Genomic DNA, 20,831 nt, shown 5'->3' with positions numbered 1-20,831 from the left:
CGACTGAAAACTGAAATTCTTAAACCTCATTTGCAAAGAATTTTGCTTATGTCGTTAGTAGTCCTAGAAACAAACGGTTGGCAACAGTATGAGAATGCGGTTCCCTGATCTTATTGTACAAACCAGTAATAATATTTTGTTTCAAGACGCCATCTCTGAAAAAAGAGAGAGCGAGAGAGAAAGAGAGAGAGAGAGAGAGAGAGAGAGAGAAGAAGAAGAAGAATGTTAGCCTTTGACCATCAGTATTTCACTTAACAAATTCAGCTGGTATATATATTGATGCGCGCCTGCTTTCTACAAAAATAAAGATATTAAACATAACTAGTGTGTAATGGGAGAGGGGGCGACTGTGGGGGGGATAGGGAGTCAGTAAGTTTCTAGCTATGTGTGTACGCCTAAATGCGTGTTTACTTTTAGACGAAAGATACAGTACACATTTAAGGAAAAAAAAGAATGAATATTGTAGTTTCCTTACTTTTTCTTCACCATATGAATATAAGTAATAAAAAAGCAGTACAAGGAAATTTAATATCACAAAGATGCGATAGGTCACGATGTCCCACCCAATTTGTAAATTATTCGTAGTATTTGAGGACTGTGTGCTCGAGAGGGACACGTTGTATTAAACACACAAGAGTGTAAGTAACGCCTCTTAACTCATCCACCAGTTTCTGTTAGCATATTAAAATTGTGGAACCTATTTGAACACTAAAATGGAATGTAATAAATCCATTTTCATATATCAAAAACTTTTAGAATGATCATTTCTTAGATACGCAATCATCACAGGCATAGACTTCGGATGTGATCTCCAGGACATGCAGCATGTTTCCGAGGAGAGCAGCCAGTACACGTGAAGGCCCTACCTTCCGCAGTTCTTTGTCTTTACCTTCTTCTGTACAGGTGCAATATAACTCATTAGGTACATCAGTACTTGTAGATGGTGATTTCAGTGCCTCAGTAAACTAGTTATCGTAGTCATCGTCATCGTAGTCAACACAAGTGCTGAAAACATAGGCTGTCTGTGATGACTCAGGTGTTCCTTCGTTACATCTGGTTATTTTTTCCTTCTTCTCTGACTGTTCATTTAAGCACCCACATACAGCTTTTCCGTTTGTGCTCTTCAACGCAGTCAGCTTCGTCTTCCCATTCCCTATTTTACTTTCCATTTCAGCTTCTACCAGTTTCTCTTTCAGCACAACATTAGATCAGTTAACCATTACATTATACCGAGATCAGGTTCTGTATCTTAAACTACTATATTTATAAACCAAACCCATGAAATGATGCAATGAATTGCCGATTTTAATAACATATTGAGAAATAAAGTAAATCGTTCGTAGCCGTCGGTTTGCTTCAGACGAAGTGGTGCACGCATAGGGTACAATCTTCGTTCCGCAGGCAACCACTAGCATTTTTTCATGAAGGCATTGAACGTTTTGTCTCACATTGGGATAAATGTATTAACAGTTATGGTGATTACTTCTGAACTAATGGATAGTTAACCTACTTTCTGTCTCTAGATGTCTTGCTTTTATTTGACTATTCTTTATACCTACACGAAGCGGAAGAGGGCGTCAGTATTCGGAAGTCGTAAATTTTTACCACAAATTTCAAATACTGAATGCGTTGTAGGGAATGAATAAGCCTAACCTATCGCCACCATGACTTTCTGGCCTCCACAAACAAAAAAACCTCTAAAGTGGCGGTCCAGCTTGCTTGGAGTGTGGGAGGAGAACAAAGAAGATGTGACATGGGGAATGGTTACTGATAAGGCATAGGATGCGTGGATGCTAGGAACTGTAGTCGAATAAGCCCACTCTTAATCTAAATTTCACAATTTTATGTAACGCAAACAATTTACATGGGGCACAAGCTGCTAGGCTGAACAGATTTAATTCAGTTAAGCGAATGAGAATTATTATCAGACGGTCTTCCGTGTAACAAATGCTACAAATTTAAAAAAGCGGCAATAAAAAATCTAAAAGGGTGACACCCAAACAAATATCTATAACACCACTGAGTAAAGCACGAACTTCGGATCACCAGGTCTTTAACCATACAATGTAAGCTCAAGAAATCACTTTTGACAAAGTACATTACAGTCGCAAATAAAAGTATACTTAGGCCTCACAAGCTTAATAAAACGAAGGACCAAATCAGTCAATGTAAAAAAAATAAGAAGGTGTCAGTAAGAAGAAAGTTTAGCATCAAAAGGTTTCAAAGGCGAAATTAACCAATGTAATATCACAAAATTAGAGGCCCCAGTAATTAGTAAAAGCACTGTACCGTTCCATGGATTTAAACTTAGTACAAATAGGTTTCCAATGATGCATGTTTAATTACAGCTCAGATTTCTCGCGGGGCAGAAACGCCAATGCCTCATTCAGAAATGTTGCCCAGAGGCCGGCCGTTACATTCGACACCGTTCGCAACCCGTTCTCCCACTAGTTTTAAAAATATAGAAAAACAACGTTTACGTTTTGGAGAGAAAATTCAGCAATGTTACCACATATTCAGTAGAAGTTTTAAACAATCGCATGTTATATGGAATAAAAATAAATTTTTGGATGTTTACCATTCCTTAACTACCTACATAATCTCAGCTGTAAATAATCCACACACAGCAAAAAAGCTTTGCTTACCCCGGTTACCAGAACTCCTGAAGATAAATATGGACGTGGATATTGTAGCACAGACACAGTTCCTTTGACTGTTCACAGATGTCACTAAACTCGCCCAAATATGTAGACGATTTTACATGAGCAGTGCCTATTAGACGTAGGAGGTCCCACAGCCGATCACTTCTAGCCATTCCACCAGGAAGCAGGTACACGGTTCGTGTTGTCTGTAGTTCAACCATGCATACACGGTCAATACCACGGTTCGATCGCGTCCGCATTGTTATTATGTGCCATGAAGGGCTTTCAGCAAGGGACGTGTCCAGGCGTCTCGGAGTGAAGCAGGGCGATGTAGTTCGGACGTGGAGGCGATACAGAGAGACAGGTAGTTTCGATGACATGCCTCACTCAGGCCGCCAAAGGGCTACTCAAGTAGTGGATGCCCGCTACCTATGGATTATGATTCGGAGGAACCGTGACACCAACGCCAGCACGTTGAATAATGCTTTTGGTGCAGCCACAGGACGTCGTGTTACGACTCAAACTGTTCACAGCAGGCTGCATGATGCCCAACTTCACTTCCGACGTCCATGGCGAGGTCCATCTTTGCATCCACGATACCATGTAGCGAGGTACAGATGGGCCCAACAACATGCCGAATGAACCATTCGGGATTGGCATCACGTTCTCATCGCCGATGAGTGTCGCATATGTCTTCAACCATACAATCGTCGGAGACGTGTTTGGAGGCAACCCAGTCAGGCTGAACGCCTTAGACTCACTCTCCAACGAGTGTAGCAAGGCGGAGGTTCCCTGCTGTTTTGGGGTGGCATTATGTGGAGCCGACGTACGCTGCTGGTGGTCATGGGAGGCGCCGTAAGAGCAGCACTATACGTGAATGCCACCCTCCGATCGACAATGCAACCTTATCGGCAGCATATTGGCGAGGCATTCGTCTTCATGGACGACAATTCGCACCCCCATGGTGCTCATCTTGTGAATGGCTTCACTCAGGATAACGACATCGCTCGACTAGAGTGGCCAGCATGTTCTCCAGGCATGAACCCTATCTAACCTTCCAGGGACAGATCGAAAAGGGCTGTTTATCAAGAACGTCACCCAGCAACTACTCTGAGGGATCTACGCCGAATCGCCGTTCAGAAGTGTCACAGTCAGGACCTGCAGTGCCTTGATGAACTTCTGGAAATTATGCCACGACGAATAAGTGCATGCGTCAATACAAGACGTGCTACTGTGTATTAGAGGTAACCTTGTGTACAGCAATCTGGATCACCACTTCTAAAGGTCTCGCTGTATGGTATTACAACACGCAATGTGTTGTTTTCATGAGAAATAAATAGGGCAGAAGTTATGTTTATGTTGATCTCTATTACAATTATCTGTATTGGTTTCGGAACTCTCGGAACCGAGGTGATGGAAAACATTTTTTGAAGTTTGTATTTCTGCCTGGTCCGTTTGGTCGCACATCGTTCATTTAATCGACTGCCGAAGGCCGTTTATGGCAAAATACCACCCAGGCGGTTCAATAACTAAGCAGTCATTCAAATCCCCCAGTACGCACACGCTATGGCGGGCAGTACCTTATAAGTTCGACTAAAAAAAAACACATAAATGAAGGAGTGATCGAACTCGCAGGAGAGCTAACAGGTTTGCTCGCCTTTGGCACAGCTTATTTTGCATGCAATATAGGAGACAGAAACGTATCATGAATTTCCGCTAACTGATGGTGGTAAGTGCCACACGGCTTGCTCTGGGTAAGGTTTACGATGGAATTAAAATCTGGATCCACCAAGTTAATGGTCCTCAATAGCAACTGAGATGGCCGGAAAGAAGCGACGATTTGGCACGTGGCCGCCCTCCAAATAGGAAGACATGCCGTCTTTCTAAATCAACGCTGTCTAGTTACCTGGGCGCTCTTCATGTACTGCTGGTTACTAGCAAACTGGTCCACTCTGTACTGTCGAAGCCCGTCTCTTCCTTCGCACCTACGCGGCGCCCCCTCGTCGTCAGAACCAGCGCGCTCTCATGGTTTGCCAAAGGTCTACAAATCAAAGCACCGCAGCCAGCTTACCCAAATACACTGCTGTCCAAAATTAAAGAAGCAGATTGCTATTTCCTCGTCTTGTGTCTACTTCACGATGTAATGGTACAAACTGTCAGTCGATGTCGGTACGTTCGTGCTCTGCACGGAAGAAGACATTCCAGTCAACGGGTGACCATGCCGACGATGACGTCAGGGCACCTATAAAACAAGGTAGTGTTTGCCTGGTAGCCCGACGTCGACAATCGCCATGTACACAGTAACAGACGGTGCAGTATGGCACAGAGAAGATGCCTACCAGATTCTCTACGATGGAGAACCGTGGAAAGAAGGGAAGCAGGACCGTCGCAAACTGATGTGGTCCTATGGCTTAGTGTGAATCGTTCTGTTGTTTCTCGGATGTGGTGACAATTTAAGGAACCGAAATTGTATCCTGAAGACCAGCGCAGGACCGACCAAGTGTGACTTCAGAAGGGATGACCATTATTTGGTTTCTACGGCACGACAGTGCGACCTTAGTACTGCACGGCAACTGGCTTGTGAGCTCGCAGCATCGACTGGATGGTCCGGAACCGCGCGACCGCTACGGTCGCAGGTTCGAATCCTGCCTCGGGCATGGATGTGTGTGATGTCCTTAGGCTAGTTAGGCTTAAGTGGTTCTATGTTCTAGGGGACTGATGACCACAGATGTTAAGCCCCATAGTGCTCAGAGCCATTTGAACCATTTTTTCCACTGGATGAGTTGTGTGGTGGCAAAGGTTGCGCAGAAGGCTTCGTCAGAATGGTCTTTATTGTCGTAAACCTGCTATATGTCTAGCTGTAATGCGTCTTCACGGAAAGGAACATCTAGAGTGGAGTCATCTATATGCCACCTGGATGGTCTAATAGCGGGCCAATGTTATTTTCTCAGATGAGACCCAATCTAGTGGTTCTCAATGGATTCGTATCTGGAGGGTACGTGGAATATTATTTAGGTACATAAACATTGTGGAAAGATACAGATATCGAGGAGGATCCCTAATGGTGTGAGCAGGGATTATGTTTACAACTGGAACTCTTCTTCATGAAACTGCACGGGTGAATCGGCCAGGTTTAACCGCTGTCAGATATCGTGACGAGATACTGGGACCTCATCTGCGGTTGTTGCGAGGGGCTGTGGGCCCAGACTTCGTATTGGTGGACGATAATGCTCGACTTCACAGAGCATGGGTGGCTGACGTTTTCTTGGACACGGAAGATACTGCACGGATGGCGTGGCCTGCTTGCTCTCCCAATTTGAATCACATACAGAATGCTTGTAATGCACTAGGGCATACCTTGCATAACGTCAGCATCCGCAAACCACTCTCTAAGACTGCGATCAGCTGTGCAGGAAGGTAGGGCGTTATTGCCTCAACATGAGGCTGCTGGTATCATTCACAGCATGCCCCGACGTAGTCAGGCATGTATTTGTGCTAGAGGTGGTCACAACCCCATATTGAGCACATTAATCAATTGTCGGAATATGTGTTCAAATGCGTTGAGTTGGAAAAAACGAAGCATATTTTTCTCTACTGTTGTGCATGTGGCAGTTGTTTGAGTACTGTATTATTTACATTGTTTCTACTTTACCACCTCCTGTTTATACTGTTTTGTGGCAAAACAGAGTCAACATTGCAAAATTTCCGTTTGTTGCTTTAACTGTGGATACCCTAGTAAATCTATACGAACGTATCGGGCATATCTTGCTCGGCTGTGTTATGAAGGGCTGACAATTAGAGGAAGGGACACACCGATCGTAGCCCTCTCGGAACGAGAAAAGCAAATGGCTTTCTTGGACCCGTTGCACACGTGAAACTAATACATCGAGAGCTCTACCGTCCGCAGAAGCGAGACCACCAAGAGCTATGTCTGAAAAGTTGTTTACAAGCACACCGCGAACTGTAGTCTTGTGGGACTGCGAGAGTGATCCCTGGATGCTTGTACAAAATCCGAAAGTCAGCTTCTTGACACTCAGAACCGACAGGGAGAGTCTCTGAGGCCGGTCCTCGTAGCTTCCAACTGATCTTATCTCCGTAATGGCTCCAGTATCCCCTGCTGCTTGTTTCCGTGACTATGCGCCTACCTCGGTTCAATATTCCTTGTTAGCTCCCATTTGCTTAACATAATTCGCAATTTCATTTCTAGAATTTGTTCGATTTCATTTTCAATTGAAATATCTTGTTACGCGCGTTCGACTTTATTATTCTATGCTTTCTGTGAAGCTAGTCTTCCATTTCCCTTCTGATACTGCTTTTACAGTTTAATTTCCGTTGCTTGTTCGAGTTTTGACTTTCAGTAAATGTCACCTATATGCTTTTTCCTCTTTCCGTTCAGTAAGTGAGGCCTTCTTCTTCAGACTGTTGATTTTCTAGAGTGGCTGTTTATGTATTTAGCCTTTCCTGTGTTTTACTCGTGGCATATTTCTGCAATTTTCTGCCTATTTTTTGTTTGATAAGTTTAATCTCGCGATTTTAACTGTAAGTGTAAATTCAGTCAGTCTGTAGCATAGCCTTCATTTCCTCTGAACTACCAGTTACACAGCTCATTATAGCACTGGCGTCCGTTAGTGACACATCAGCAGAGCAAACAGTTGCATATCTAAGTTTCCGACTGCGTTGATAGTTCATTTCTTCATCTGGTCTTGGTAGATAGGTAGGATCGGTCACACATGCTGTGTGCGGACGAAGAGTAGCTGACCGCAGTTCACGAACAGCTGAACGCCCTTTTCGCTGCGGATAGTAGAATTCAGGCTGCTGTCCAAGGGTGGAGGGGTGGTGGAGAATCAGGCGCGCCATGCTTCGAGTGTCGCTTGTTTCGGCCTCAGGCTCTACTGCCGAGGCACCTCCTACTGTGCCAGACGCGGTGGATCCCCCGTCACAGCAGGGTGGGGGACGGGTGTCACTCGAGGAGGAGGTCCAATGTGGGAACTGAACGTCCGGCTTCGCCTTTTCGCCCTGTGAGTGAACAAGGGGCCGTTTCTTCAGCAGGGTCCACGCAGGCACATTTGGAGAAGGGGATACTAGTTATCGGGAGCAACCTGGGGCACGTTATGAAGTCCCTAAGGAAGATATTATTCAGGAATGGAAACAAATCCAATGTGCACTTTATATGGCCGTCGGGGATCACAGCCGAAGTTTGGAGGCGTCTTTGCACGTGTCTACCGAGTGTGCACGGTAAGGTCGTCTGCAAATTGTGGTTCACGTCGGCTTCAACGGCCGTACTCAGTTCTTGCAAGCAGCTGGCGAGAGTGGTGAAGGCTGGTGGCCTCGCTCACAATTTTCAGCATAGTCCCAAAGGTGATCAGGATCCTCCGGCCTCGAACCGAGTGGAAGGTTTCAACGAAAGGCTTCATCGAGTGTGGATTGCTAGACGTACTTTATCGGATGCAGATTTGTAGGACACGCCTTTAAAGGTCTCAGGTACACTCAGGTGCCACTCTGGTAGCATAGTACTCGAGGAGTGCACATATTGTTTCTTAGGCTAGGCGTTACTTTGACGTACTCTGATGAACACGCCATTCTCTATGCAGAACTGTACGTCAAACGACGTTCAGTGTTTAGGTACTTCGACTGCTACAATTTTATCAGTAAATTGTCAATGTATTCGTAACAAAGTTTCCTACTTTCCTGCCAATCATCATTAATTTGCTCACACCAAGTATAAATACGGTAACGCACCTGATTATCTTATAATAAATGACGTAAAATAACGTGTAATGTCTTTAGAACTCCAAGCAAATTAGCTCTCCTGTTGCAGAGGTACTTGAAATGTGATGAGGGCAGCTGTAAGGACACTGAAGTTATGATAATGACACATGATTTGCTACCGATCGACCGCAGTCACTGATGGACGCAGTCCAGTTGATTGTAATGTTCACACAGAATTCTGACCAGGTATTGGCCTAAAGTGTCAGTGCTGGTAGTATGCTCTAAGTAACTTATCAGTGGAAGAAGAGCAGCGTGTTGGGTCCATCCCTGGATCTCTCGAGTGGACGACAGGGGCGCGGTACTGGAAACTCGAACACTGGACCCCTGATCGGCTGCTGCAGTGGGGACCGCAGCGACAAGGCCGACGATGAAGTCCCATCTCGTCTAGGCATTACTCTCATCATGGCAGAACTCCGCCCTCGTGCGATATAGGTTCTTCTCTCATGCCCGTGCTATGCTTCCCTACCTAGAGATGTCATATGCAGTAAAAGTGCACAAAAGCTTCCATCTGCTGGGTCCCGTAAGAGATACGCCACTTTTACCTGTGGCCAGGCTCCAGTAACGTTCCTGCGAATGTCAAAGTTCCTGAGAACGACCATCAGTGCTTTAGATCGAACGTGGTCACCAACTTATTGCCCTTCGCCACCTCACCCTGACAAAACTTACGGCTTGGAGCCAAGGGATTCGGACACGTGAAGTAGTCGCTGGCTCTGATAACTTGTCGAGGTTGCTCCCACTTTGAATTATCTAATTAGAGTACTGATGGAGCGATCTGTATTTACTTGCTAAAAAAGAGTGAGCAGCCTAGATCGCATACAGTATTTCTTTATTTAAGGCAGCCGGTTTCGACAGACTTTCCTGTCATCTTCAGGTCTGTAGCAAAGCGCATATACATGTAATATTTCTCATAACACAAAATAAGTTTCAGTATTTGAGATTACGTTTTTAGTTTTGCGTTACAAAAACCATAAGTGCAACTGTACATTTACATAGCTTTTAAATCTTTTTGTTGTGATACGTCTCCGTTTTACGTTGAACCTCACGTCAAGCTGTCAAATGGATAAAATCTTTTACAACGTGCTGATTTTTATGCACTTGACAAGTTGACGTGAAGTTCAAAGTAAAATGAAGACGTAACAAAACAAAAAGTTTTTTAACGTATGTAAATGCACAGTTCCATTTCCGGTTTCTTTAATGCCAAAGCAAAATTTAATCTCAAATGTTACGTTTTAATTCATGTTATGAGACATTTTCCTAGTACATGTACTTTGTTACAGACCTGAAGATGAGAGAAAAGTCTTAAGCAAGTAATTATTTCATGCTATCTATGCTGCTGAAAGTTTTTAACCATTCTCCCATTTGGTTACTGGTATAAATTGGTGTTTTAACTTCAGTTTGTCCGGCCGGTATGGTGAGGGAAGATAGATGATTTAGAGGTTGTCGCACGTGAAATATTTTCTTAATGCAAGAAGCTGATTATCAGGAAAAGAAGGAGAAACGACACTGGTGGACGACGTGTGTTTTAAAAGGTAGAGGACAGTGTGGGCTGCCAAAATTAATGTCTGACCGTAAAGCTACTTTATAATTTTTACGGGTGAAATATACAGATTTATATTTTTTACTGAAATGCATAGACCACCACATTTTCCAAAATGAGACCGCTTCAAAGAGAGCTATACCAGCATTACGATGATCAATGGTCGCTCTGAGATATTTAGCTGCTGCAAGTTCATATCGTGCGTATTACTCTCTGACAACTCACTTATTTCGTTACAAACGTCTGACCTTCTCAATTTACTTTTATAATCGCAGTTCCTAGGATTACTCGAACATTCCCATTTACGATACAACTTTTACCGACTTTAATTTGGTCTCTGTATTCCACTGCATACACGGGCATTTTAAAAAATGATTAATGCATTCAACAAACAGAGCAAATATCCACTGAGCCAAGGAACATTCGACCGGAAGGAGAGGTGCCCTACGGTCGACCCAACGCCAACGCTTTGATGTTGCCCCGGCTATGCGAACCGCAAGCAAGGCCAACTCCTGTGATGGTTTCGCTTTGTCGCATGTACGCAATAAGCAAATCTTATGTGGACGTGCCCTCAGACGATACATCAGAACGGTAGGATTCATTCTTTCGAAGTATTCTTAAAGAGATTTTCTTTCTTCTTTCGTTATCATATTTATGGTATCTTGCATTTTTTTAGTTTCGTCCTTAGAACATTTTTTGCCTTTGGGTTGTTGATAGCTCATAGCTTTTGTATTGAAAAACCGTGATTTTCTTCTCATCCGTATGCATGCGACAGTATATCGATTGGTCCTTTTTCTACTTGATGTAGTTTCCGGTGGCCTTGTTGGGAGTTACAAACGATATCTTTATCAGTTCCTAGGATACAGAGTTTCAAATTTACCCCACTTATAAACGTAAAATCTGGTATGAGCAGAAATCCAAACAATAAATAGCCGTAGAAAATTGCTCAGATTTTAGCGATGTATTCTCTACATCTTTATCTAGAGGAACCATCTCTCCATTTTCAAAAATCTTTATCCGTTTTCTAGAAACACCCGGAAAACTTATTTATTGAATACCGAAACCCATCCACGGATTCCGAGACAGCTAAGGGCACTAAATAGCTATAATTTTTATACTGTGCTCCTAAGATCCCGATCTAGGACAAACTCCTAAATTTTCTTCGTATCTTTATCTGTTTCTGAGGTACAGAAATTCATCTTTATCCTACTTATACACGCAAACCGTGCACGTAAAATCTGGTGTGAGGTGAAAATGTAGGTGATTAAGTTACGTAGCAAGGAGAATTTCCTGTAAAGTGTCTCCATCATCATCTGAGACCGAGCGAGGTTGCTAAGTGCTTAGCACACTAGACTCGCATTTGGTGGGACGACGTTTCAATCTCTCGTCTGGCAATCCTGATTTAGGTTTTCCGTGATTTCCCTAAACCACTTCAGACAAATACCGGAATTGTTCCTTTAAAAGAGCACGGCCTTCCCTCATCCGACGAGGCTTATGACCTCGGCCTTTGCTCCCCTCCCCTCAGATCAACCACCCAACCATCATCTGAGAAACTCACGTTGTAGTACTGAAACCCATGTAGTTTTTTTTCAAGATAACTCCAACTTGAGTGTAAAATTATTTTGCGTTCATTCAGTTTTATGTAAGTATACTACTAAATTTTACTGGCCAGTACATTTCTTTTCATATGAGTTATATGCCCTGATGCAGAAGGGAAAGGAAGAGAACCGACGGAAAATACAGCTCTCAGAGCAAGAACGATACGAAAACGTTCCTGTTTATTTAAAAGACTGTGACACAAAAGTGAGATACCAGCTGCTACATTCTACCTCCCTCACGACCTTTAAAAGTTTTCCTAGAAATTTTGGCAGGAGAAAATATTAGCAGTTTTTTATTCAGGTAGGGATTAAGGCAGTGACAGTGGCAAAGACACGGAAAATTAATATACAAGGTGTAAATTTTATGTTGACAAACCAGAGTAACTCGAAAAATAAGCTTCACACGAAAGTAAAATGTGTAGAAGCCAAAGTTGACTATTTTCCAGGGGACATCTGCTGGTCCTAAAATTAGCCTGCCATCCCAGGCCCCTGGGCGTGAGGTGGGAGGCAACTTAAATATTTTATGTGGGAACCCCAATTTATTTATTGCAGAATCAGATTCTACATAAAAAAAACTACGTACATTTTGCCTTAAGCATTTGTTTTGAGTCTTACTAGTTGGCGCTGTAATTGAAGAAAATCCGTGTTCTCATTTTTGGCTCGAAAATCGTTACGGATCGATAAAAAATACTTATTTACTTCGTAAATTTTGATTCGCTAAGACTAAAACTTTTTCTTTCTTCCCATACGGAGGGGTTTGAGAGAGAGGAGCTATAGTTTTACAAATGCTGACCCAAATATTAATTTTTTCCGCAGATTCAGATAAGTTTTGTTTGTCTCGTGGTTAAGAGGCCACACAACTTTCAATGGGGAGAGAAGGAGAGTTTTAGTTTTAGCGAATCAAAATTTACGAAGTATATAATTATGTTTTATTTGTCTGTAATCAATTTCCACGCAAAAATGAGTACATGGAATTTCTTGAATTACAGCGCCAACTACCAAGAATCAAAACAAATGATCTAGGCTATATGTACGTAGTTTTTTACTGTAGAATCTGATTCTGCAAGAAAAAATGAGGGTTCCCATTTGAAATATTTAAGTTGCCTCCCGTCCCACCCCTCCAGGGGGCTAGGGTGGCAGGCTAATTTTAGGACTGGCCCATGTCCCCATCCAAAATAATCAGCTTTGGATTCGACACATATTTTTTTGTGTGAAGCCTATTTTTCGAGTTAGTCTGGTTCGTCAATTTAAAATTTACACCCTGTATACGGGAACATAGTAGACGGTTGTTGTGTTTCAGGAAGAGCGAAGGAGACAATCGAAATGAGAGAGAAAGAGAGGGACACAGTCGCAGTGGAACATAGTTGAGAGTGACAGAACAGTGCTCAGGAAAGAGTGAGAGAGACAGTTCAGAAGGTGAGGGGGTTGGAGAGGAGAGTGAAGGGAGGGGGAGAAAAAAGCGAAAGACAAAGCGGAAGTGGGTGAGAAGCAATGATAGTGAGAGGCAGAGTACCAGACAATGAAAGAGAGAGGTAGTTGCAGTGTGACGAGGCAGCAGCAGTAGCAAGGAAGGGATGACACATTAACAGTAAGAGAGAGCAAGAGCCGGACAGTGGCAGAGGAGACTGTGGTAGTACGACAGAAGGAAGGGGTCGGCGGATGTGACACAGGAGACAAAGAGAGACACAAACAAATAATGGCAATGTGTTGGGCTGACTGACTGAGTGAGAAAGGACAGTTGGGAGTGGATGAGTACGAGCAACTTAAAGCAATGGACTAGTGTGAGTTCTAATTAGGGGACCAAGTCGAAGATTGAAGTGAGCTGTATGTTAAAAAAAAAAAAAAAAAAACACCAATATGTTTGCATGCCAAACTTTTTCGAAAATTTTTTAGAGTTGTTAAGGAAGGTATAATGAGGCAGCTGGTACCACATTTTTCACTCAGTCTTTTAAACAAGCAAAAACATTTTCGCACCTTATGTGTTCCGACAGGGGAAACCTGCCACTAGTATTAGACGTTCTCTCTTTCGATTGTGGTGGTTTCTCCAAGCAAGGATCTAACCATAGGTTTTCATGAGGCAGCACCAAATGCTATGAACATGATAATAAGGAGCAACTGCATCAGAAGGCATAGATGCTTCATTTAACTCGACAAGCCATCCTGGAGAAATATCTTTCTACTATTAAAGAGTAATCGTAAACTAAAACATAATAAACTACTACACTTTGACTGTTCTTTTGGTTCATCGCAACGTCTAATACACAACCTAACAGTAAATACAAAATTTTCATAAGTTAACTGACTAAACTTTTCTCAGAATTAAAATACAAACCTTGTCGAACAGCGAACGAAGTAATTCTGACAAGTCTTCTATAGCAACCACAGAACACCATTTAAGACCTCAGAAGTCGTATAGATAATTTAAATGAGACACCAACATTAACATCGGAGTAACGTCGGTATTCCATATTGTCCTACTGTTCCACAACAACCAAATTTCTCGTACGATTACTCGTTGCTGTTAGTTAAGCAAGTTCCCTCAGGGGTTGCTAACGTTTTGAAGTTAGAGCTCACGTTAAATCATTTGCTTTATTCACAGTTTGCACTTGACATACCTGTGTAAATTATTATTGGAGGAGCGTCTGAAGGTCTGAGAGGGTGGGCTGCAGCCGTGGCAGAGGAAGAGGGCGGCAGCTTAGCAACAAGAAGAGGAGCCGAGCTGCAGGTAGGCGGCAGCGGGGGTGGGCGGGGGAGGTGCGGGGTGGGTGTAGGGTGGTGTGGGAGGCCGGAGGTGAAGTTGGCTGCTTTGTCGGCGGGAGTGGTGGGCCGAGCGATAGCATATCGGCACGGATAATGAAGCAGGTGAGAGGTGCGAGCCGTAAACTTCCTGCAGTGCGCGGCTTATTTAAACACGAACAGCCGAGCAGCCACTGTACCGTAGGCACCTCCCAGCGCCGCTGGCGTGTACAATGGGGCGGTTGGGCGCACCCCGCAGGGCGTTGAGTTCTAATTAAGAGCAGAGGAAGCGCGGACGCCGTTGGTTTATTCTCTTACACCACCTCCGCTGCGGTATTAGCAGCCAAGAAGTGTGGCACCCAGGAGCCAAGACTGCCAGGGGTAGGGTGGCCGGCCTGGGTGCCTCCTGATGGCTGCAGCTTTGTGAGAACGTAGACTAGAATGCGTGTACGGTATCTCGTTAACCGTCAGCAGAATTACCTCTCTCATTAAACCACTGTGATAAACCGTGTCTCACTACGGTTCCCGATCCTGGGGTAACCACTGTCTCTCTCGTGATACAACGATTTACATTTCTTGTTTAAAACACTGCGGACGGAACCCGAGTTGGTTAATGTTTCGAATTCCGTCTCCTACGGACTGAGCCAGAGCTAACCCGGTTTTCTACACGCTGCCTGTACACGCCATTTGCAGTTAATGATTTTAACAACTTGCACTGTTTTGTTGTATACGACAGTACACAATGAATCAGACCTGATTGCCTTTCATGTACCTATTGCATATTTATCATTTAAACAGTAATTTGCAAATTTCTAATAAGTTTTTGGAAATTATTCTGGTACAGCGATGGCTCTATTTAGAGGATGGAAGGAAGTGAATAAATCTTAAATACTAGGATTGCAACTTAAATAGTGGCAACTATTTATTCGCAACTGATACAAAGAGTTACATGTTTGCACCTGTTATTGTTCTTTAAAGTAGTCACCAGCGTCGTGTAGAACCCTTCGCCAGCGATTTGGGAGGTGTACTATACCGTTAGCAGAGCCTGTTCTCTTGATGGTGAAGATGGAGCGGTCTACTGTCTGTCGAATCTCTGGAAGAGCTCTGAAGCGAATGGCACGAAGTGGTTCCTTCACCTTGGGAATCAAATCAATGTCACAAGGACTTAAGTCTTATTACTGTTCGTTTTGGGAGCATCACCTTCGACCAGCTTTGCGAAAGAAGCGGCGATACTTTCTGCGCAACCGACCCGTCATTTAGGACGACGATGCACGGGCGTATACAGCGCAAGCTGTGGCTGCTCTGTTCAGTCGATGGTACTGTGAAGTACTGTACCATCCACCATGCTCCCTGGACATAGGTCCTTGTCACTTTGATTTGATGTCGAAGATGAAGGAACCACTTCGTGCCGTTCCCTTCAGATCTGTTCCAGAGAGTCGACAGGCATTGGACTGTTCCATTAGCACCATCAACAGAACAGGCTCTGCAAACGGCATACTACATCGTTGGCAATGGATTCTACACAACGCTGGTGACTACTTTGAAGGACAGTAACACGGGCAAACATGTAACCTGTTTTGTATTGGTAGTGAATAAATAGTTGCCACTATTTAAGTTCCAACACTCGTTCTGTGGGAGGTTTCTGACGGCGGTTATTCAAATGTTCCTAGTGAGATGGAAGATCTGGATGAGTGTGTGAACAAATATTTTTATGATTCTGAGGACAATTACATTGACATTTAGGTCGTAAGACAAGTAAAGAAGCGCGAGATGGCAGTATATTCTAGGGATTTCGACGAAAAGATGAAGGTAATTTTTGTGAACCATTCGTTTTGGCATAATTTTAGCCCTTTCGAAGCGAGGCCATGTGGACAGCAACTATTTGTTTCAAATACCGTACCTTGCGAAAAAATAGGGGAAAGTTGCCTTTCTGCGCAATCTCCAGAAAAGGAATTTTATTTTTCAAATTTTTACGCAGTTTTAAAAAATCGCGTTCGTATCAAGATTTTCAGATGATCGTCATGTCTGCAAAGCAAAATTTAGAGAACTTGCATTTGAAGCTGACTGCAGTAAGATTCTACTGGTTCAATGTACATTTCGTGTAAGGACCACGAAGATCAGAAATTAAAAGTTAATGCTTGCATCGAAGCATATAAACAGTCGTTTTTCCCTCGCTCCGTTTGCTAGTCGAGGAGGAAAGAAAATAACCAGTAGTGGTAGAAATTACTTCACCAAGGGCTATATGGCGGTTTGCAGAGTACGTGTATAGATATAGATGCACTTAGCATTTAACGAGGCTTAGGGGCAAAGAAAACCAAGACAAAGATATCTTACACATGTCGTTAGTTCGGTCTAATATTTCAATTTGTGATATTAGAAGCCAACGTCGCTTAATGTGAAATACTTACATTCATGACCATTTCGACTGTAACTGGCAGAAAGCTTCAGATTTCAGAAATATAACTACACATAAGTCTCATCGACTACTGACTACAAGCTCGAATTACAATAATACAGCTCGACACTGCCTTTTCATATAAGTAAAACTTCCTTAATAAATTATCCATAGCATTATTACAGAGTTATTTTTTTGTGTCTTCAGTCTTCTGACCGGTTTGATGAAGCACGCCTCACATTTCTCTCCTCTGTCAATCTCTTCATCTCATAGTATCACACGCGACTTACGTCCATAATTATTTGCTGGATGTATTCCAATCTATGTCTTCCTCTACAGTTTTTGCCCTTATGTCTTAACAGTAGTCCTATCATCCTTCGTGTCCCTACTCCTTGTTAGTGTTCTCCACATATTCCTTTCATCTTTGATTCTCAGAACCTGCTCAATCCTTACTTTATCAGTCCAATTAATTTTCAACATTCGTCTGTAGCATCACATCTCAGATGCTTCGACTGTCTTCCGTTCGAGTTTCCCCACACTCCATGTTCCACTATCAAACAATGCTATGTTCCAAACCTACATTCTGAGAAGTTACTTCCTCAAATTAAGGCCTATGTTTGATACTAGTAGGCTCCTCTTGGATCTTTTTTCTAGTGATAGTCTGCTTTTGATGTACGTCTTTGCCGTCCATCATTGGTTATTTTGCTGCCTAGAATTCCATAGCTTCATCTACTCCCTGACCATCAATCGTGATGTTAAGTTTCTCACTCTTCTCATTTCTGCTGCTTCTCTTTACTTCCGTCTTCCTTCGATTCACTCTAAATCTATATTCTGTACTCATTAGACCTTTCATTCCATTCTGAAGATCACGCAATTCTTCTTCACCTTCAGTCAGCGATCGCATTGGTATCCTCTAACTCTCAATTTTAAAACCACTCCTGAACCTTTCTTTTACTTCCATCAGTGCTTCTTCGATGTACAGATTGAACAGTAGGGGCGAAAGACTACATCCCTGGTTGGAAGTCCTGGCGCAGACCGCACGCCCTTGAATATTGAGCTCGTGAAGATAACTGGGTAATTCTATAACAACTGTCAATTAAGTTAATATTGCGCTGTAAAGTTCATTAGAGTCTGTTTCATATGATCAATTAAAGGATTCACTCGATTCATTTATCGAAAACACAAAACATAACCTAAGGGGCAATATCAACGTACTACAGACGTAGGTTTACACATAAATTTGAGACATTTTCTTAAGTATTAAGTAAAAAATGTAGGTTGTCTTCATTACATATATATTTGGTATTGCCGTATCAACTCGGGGATTTAGAGATTTTAAGTTCTGTCTTTTATTTCCTCTCAAAACGCGTGAAGTACGTATCGCGCATACGCGATCTTAGGCCAAATTTTTCGGGTATACAGGTTCTGATTTTTAACCTTAGTTTAAGTGTATTACGATACTATATTAACAGTATACACGTATATTAGTATTTCACATCACCTTAGTGACTCTTGTGATCTGTAATCAGTAGAATATTACTGTTATTGCCAATATAAATTTTGTAATAATATTGTTAACAATCATGAGCGAGAAGTGTGTGAGCTGCCGTGGAAAAGTTAGTCCTGAAGTTCTGTGCAGCTGTTGTGACGGATGGTTACAAGGGGGGGAATGTATCGGCGTGGGAATTGGGGAAGTAATCGGGTCTCTTTCACGGTATTGAAGAATATGTTCAAGGGATAGGAATATACCTGAACAGGAAGGGACAATTAGAGCCCATAAGACTGAACTGGATGGTGCCAGGGAGGAACTGATGAGGTTAATGGGAGAGAAGGTTGAAAACAGGTGTGAAGTGGTAGCAAGGAATGTGGGCCACAGAAAGAGAACAGTATCTGACAGTTTCATTATTGGCACAAACATTAGATTTGTCTTGCTACCTCAGTCAACTAAGGAAGAGGCTTAAGTAGATATAAGTGTAGTCAGCACTCAACAGAATTTCATTACTACTGCTTCTAAAAAAGTAGAAAGTAGGAGGAAAGTTCTGTTGTTAGGTAGTAGCCATGGTGTGGGCCAGATCTTGCAGGAAAAAGTACGTGCCCTACCGGATAACAAGATTATCCAGTTACAAATCTGTGACGTTATTAGTTACCATAAATCTACCACAAAATTTAAGTTACTATATCTAGCAACTTAGCGTCTCATGAAAACTTTAATCGTAGCTGTATCAGTAGATGAAATTTAATTACAAGAAATTGTACCAAGAAGAATGCGATTTTGATAGATTCTCAACATGCTGTTGCCTAGAAATGGCAAACTCTTAAAGTACGCAAGTTACAACAGTTCTTTTACTACGAATTTTCTCGTCAGTTTTTGAAACAAAATATAAATTTCGTGTGACTAGGGCCTCCCGTCGGGTAGGCCGTTCGCCGGGTGCAAGTCTTGACGCCACTTCGGCGACTAGTCCGTCGATGGGGATGAAATGATTATGAGTAGGATAACACAACACCCAGTCCCCGAGCGGAGAAAATCTCCGACCCATCCGGGTATCGAACCTGGGCCCTAACGGTTGACATTCTGTCGCCCTGACCACTCAGCTATCAGGGGCGGATATTTTATTACAATGAATCATACCTTTACCGAAGGGTTTTCGAGAGATCGTTTATTTTCTGGTGCCTAGAAACAGCATTCATACGAGCTTTAGCTGGAAACCAATATGGCACCTCACAACTCTGCACTGAAGGGAGATGGGGTGCCTGTGACGTAGGTGATGTTGTGCCACCTCATTGGTCAACGTTCAAACACACATTCAGAGTATCTGAGATGCCAGATATTGCCCTAAGCATTCCGAAAAACTGTCCAACGTGCTATTCCACGCTATGACGTCACAAATTGGCCACGCTCAACGTTCAGATGCACGGTCTGTGTGGCGATGGTTTAAAGGAGGGGCCAACGGTACAGTTCGCGTTACGTGTTGTACGTTTAATATCTGATCTGTGCGCCGAATAGAATGGTATCAGTTAATCACTACTACGCGTGCATAGCAGACAAGAACAGATCACAAGAGCAACTTATTTTTGTGAATGTAGTTTCTCTGAGGTACTTAATGAGCAAGACTTATTAATTAAGTAATGTGATCCGTGTGACTCTCAAAAATGTTCGTAAAAATAACCTTGTCTGCAGTTTGATGTTTTTCTGCGATATGATTCGTATGGTAAATAAGAAAGTGTCTGGCATCGAATATAGGAATTTGGCACATTATTTCGGAGGCTAGATAGCTTTAGCCATATCACTAGTTTCTGAGGAACAGTGGACCTTCTACGTGAGTCCTACACTTGGCGCTGGTAAAAGGACATTTTACGAGATATAAGGCTGTTGAACCATTACAAAATCTCAGGTTTATGGTTTGATGTGGCAGAACACACACAAGTCCCTCACATGTCCTGCATTTATAGTACAAATGCGAAAGGTTACAAACAAGAGAAAGGATGAATGAACGTGGGGGGTGTATGCGTTTTTATTAACGCCTTACGTTCACAAGGATCTCAGATTTGATGTTCTTCGATCCTACCCTTTCAGGTTCGATAACAACACTATTCACAAAGAAAACTAATGAATTCTTGTGGTCGTTATATCTGTCACCGAGACTTCCAAGTCTAGTCATTTACAATCTGCTAATGAATTGTGTATGTACGATGTTAACGGTCTGTGTCTTCAGAACTGTACATTCCTATGGCCTGTAGGGACGTATGACACAGCACTGGAAAGAACAGTAGAGGAAACAAAATAGTCGGGCTTTGCCTTGTTTTATTGTAATTTCATTGTAATTACCGTTATAGATTATACCTCGAGGATTTAGCAGTGATGTAGGGATGAGAAGATTACCATAAGCCCCAAAACGCTGGACAGCATCAGATCAGTGGAAAGACTGATGATATGAAGAAAACTATGTCCGTCATCCTGTTTAGGTCCTACAGCCCGTCAGGATCAGCGATCCCTAAAGTCAAGAGGATACTAAGGGCCCATCTGTCTCTAATCGAAGTATATTCAGAATGGTGATTTGTTATTGTACTTATAAATGTAACGTTAATGTTGGTACTTGCATTTAATGTAACTAGAAGGATGGTTTTGTTAATGACTTGTGTGTTAGTTCTTTATA

This window comes from Schistocerca americana, chromosome 5, assembly GCF_021461395.2.
Source record: "Schistocerca americana isolate TAMUIC-IGC-003095 chromosome 5, iqSchAmer2.1, whole genome shotgun sequence".
Taxonomy (NCBI): Eukaryota; Metazoa; Arthropoda; class Insecta; order Orthoptera; family Acrididae; genus Schistocerca; species Schistocerca americana.
The sequence above is the reverse complement of the archived record's forward strand: the minus strand, read 5'-3'. Positions refer to the sequence as shown.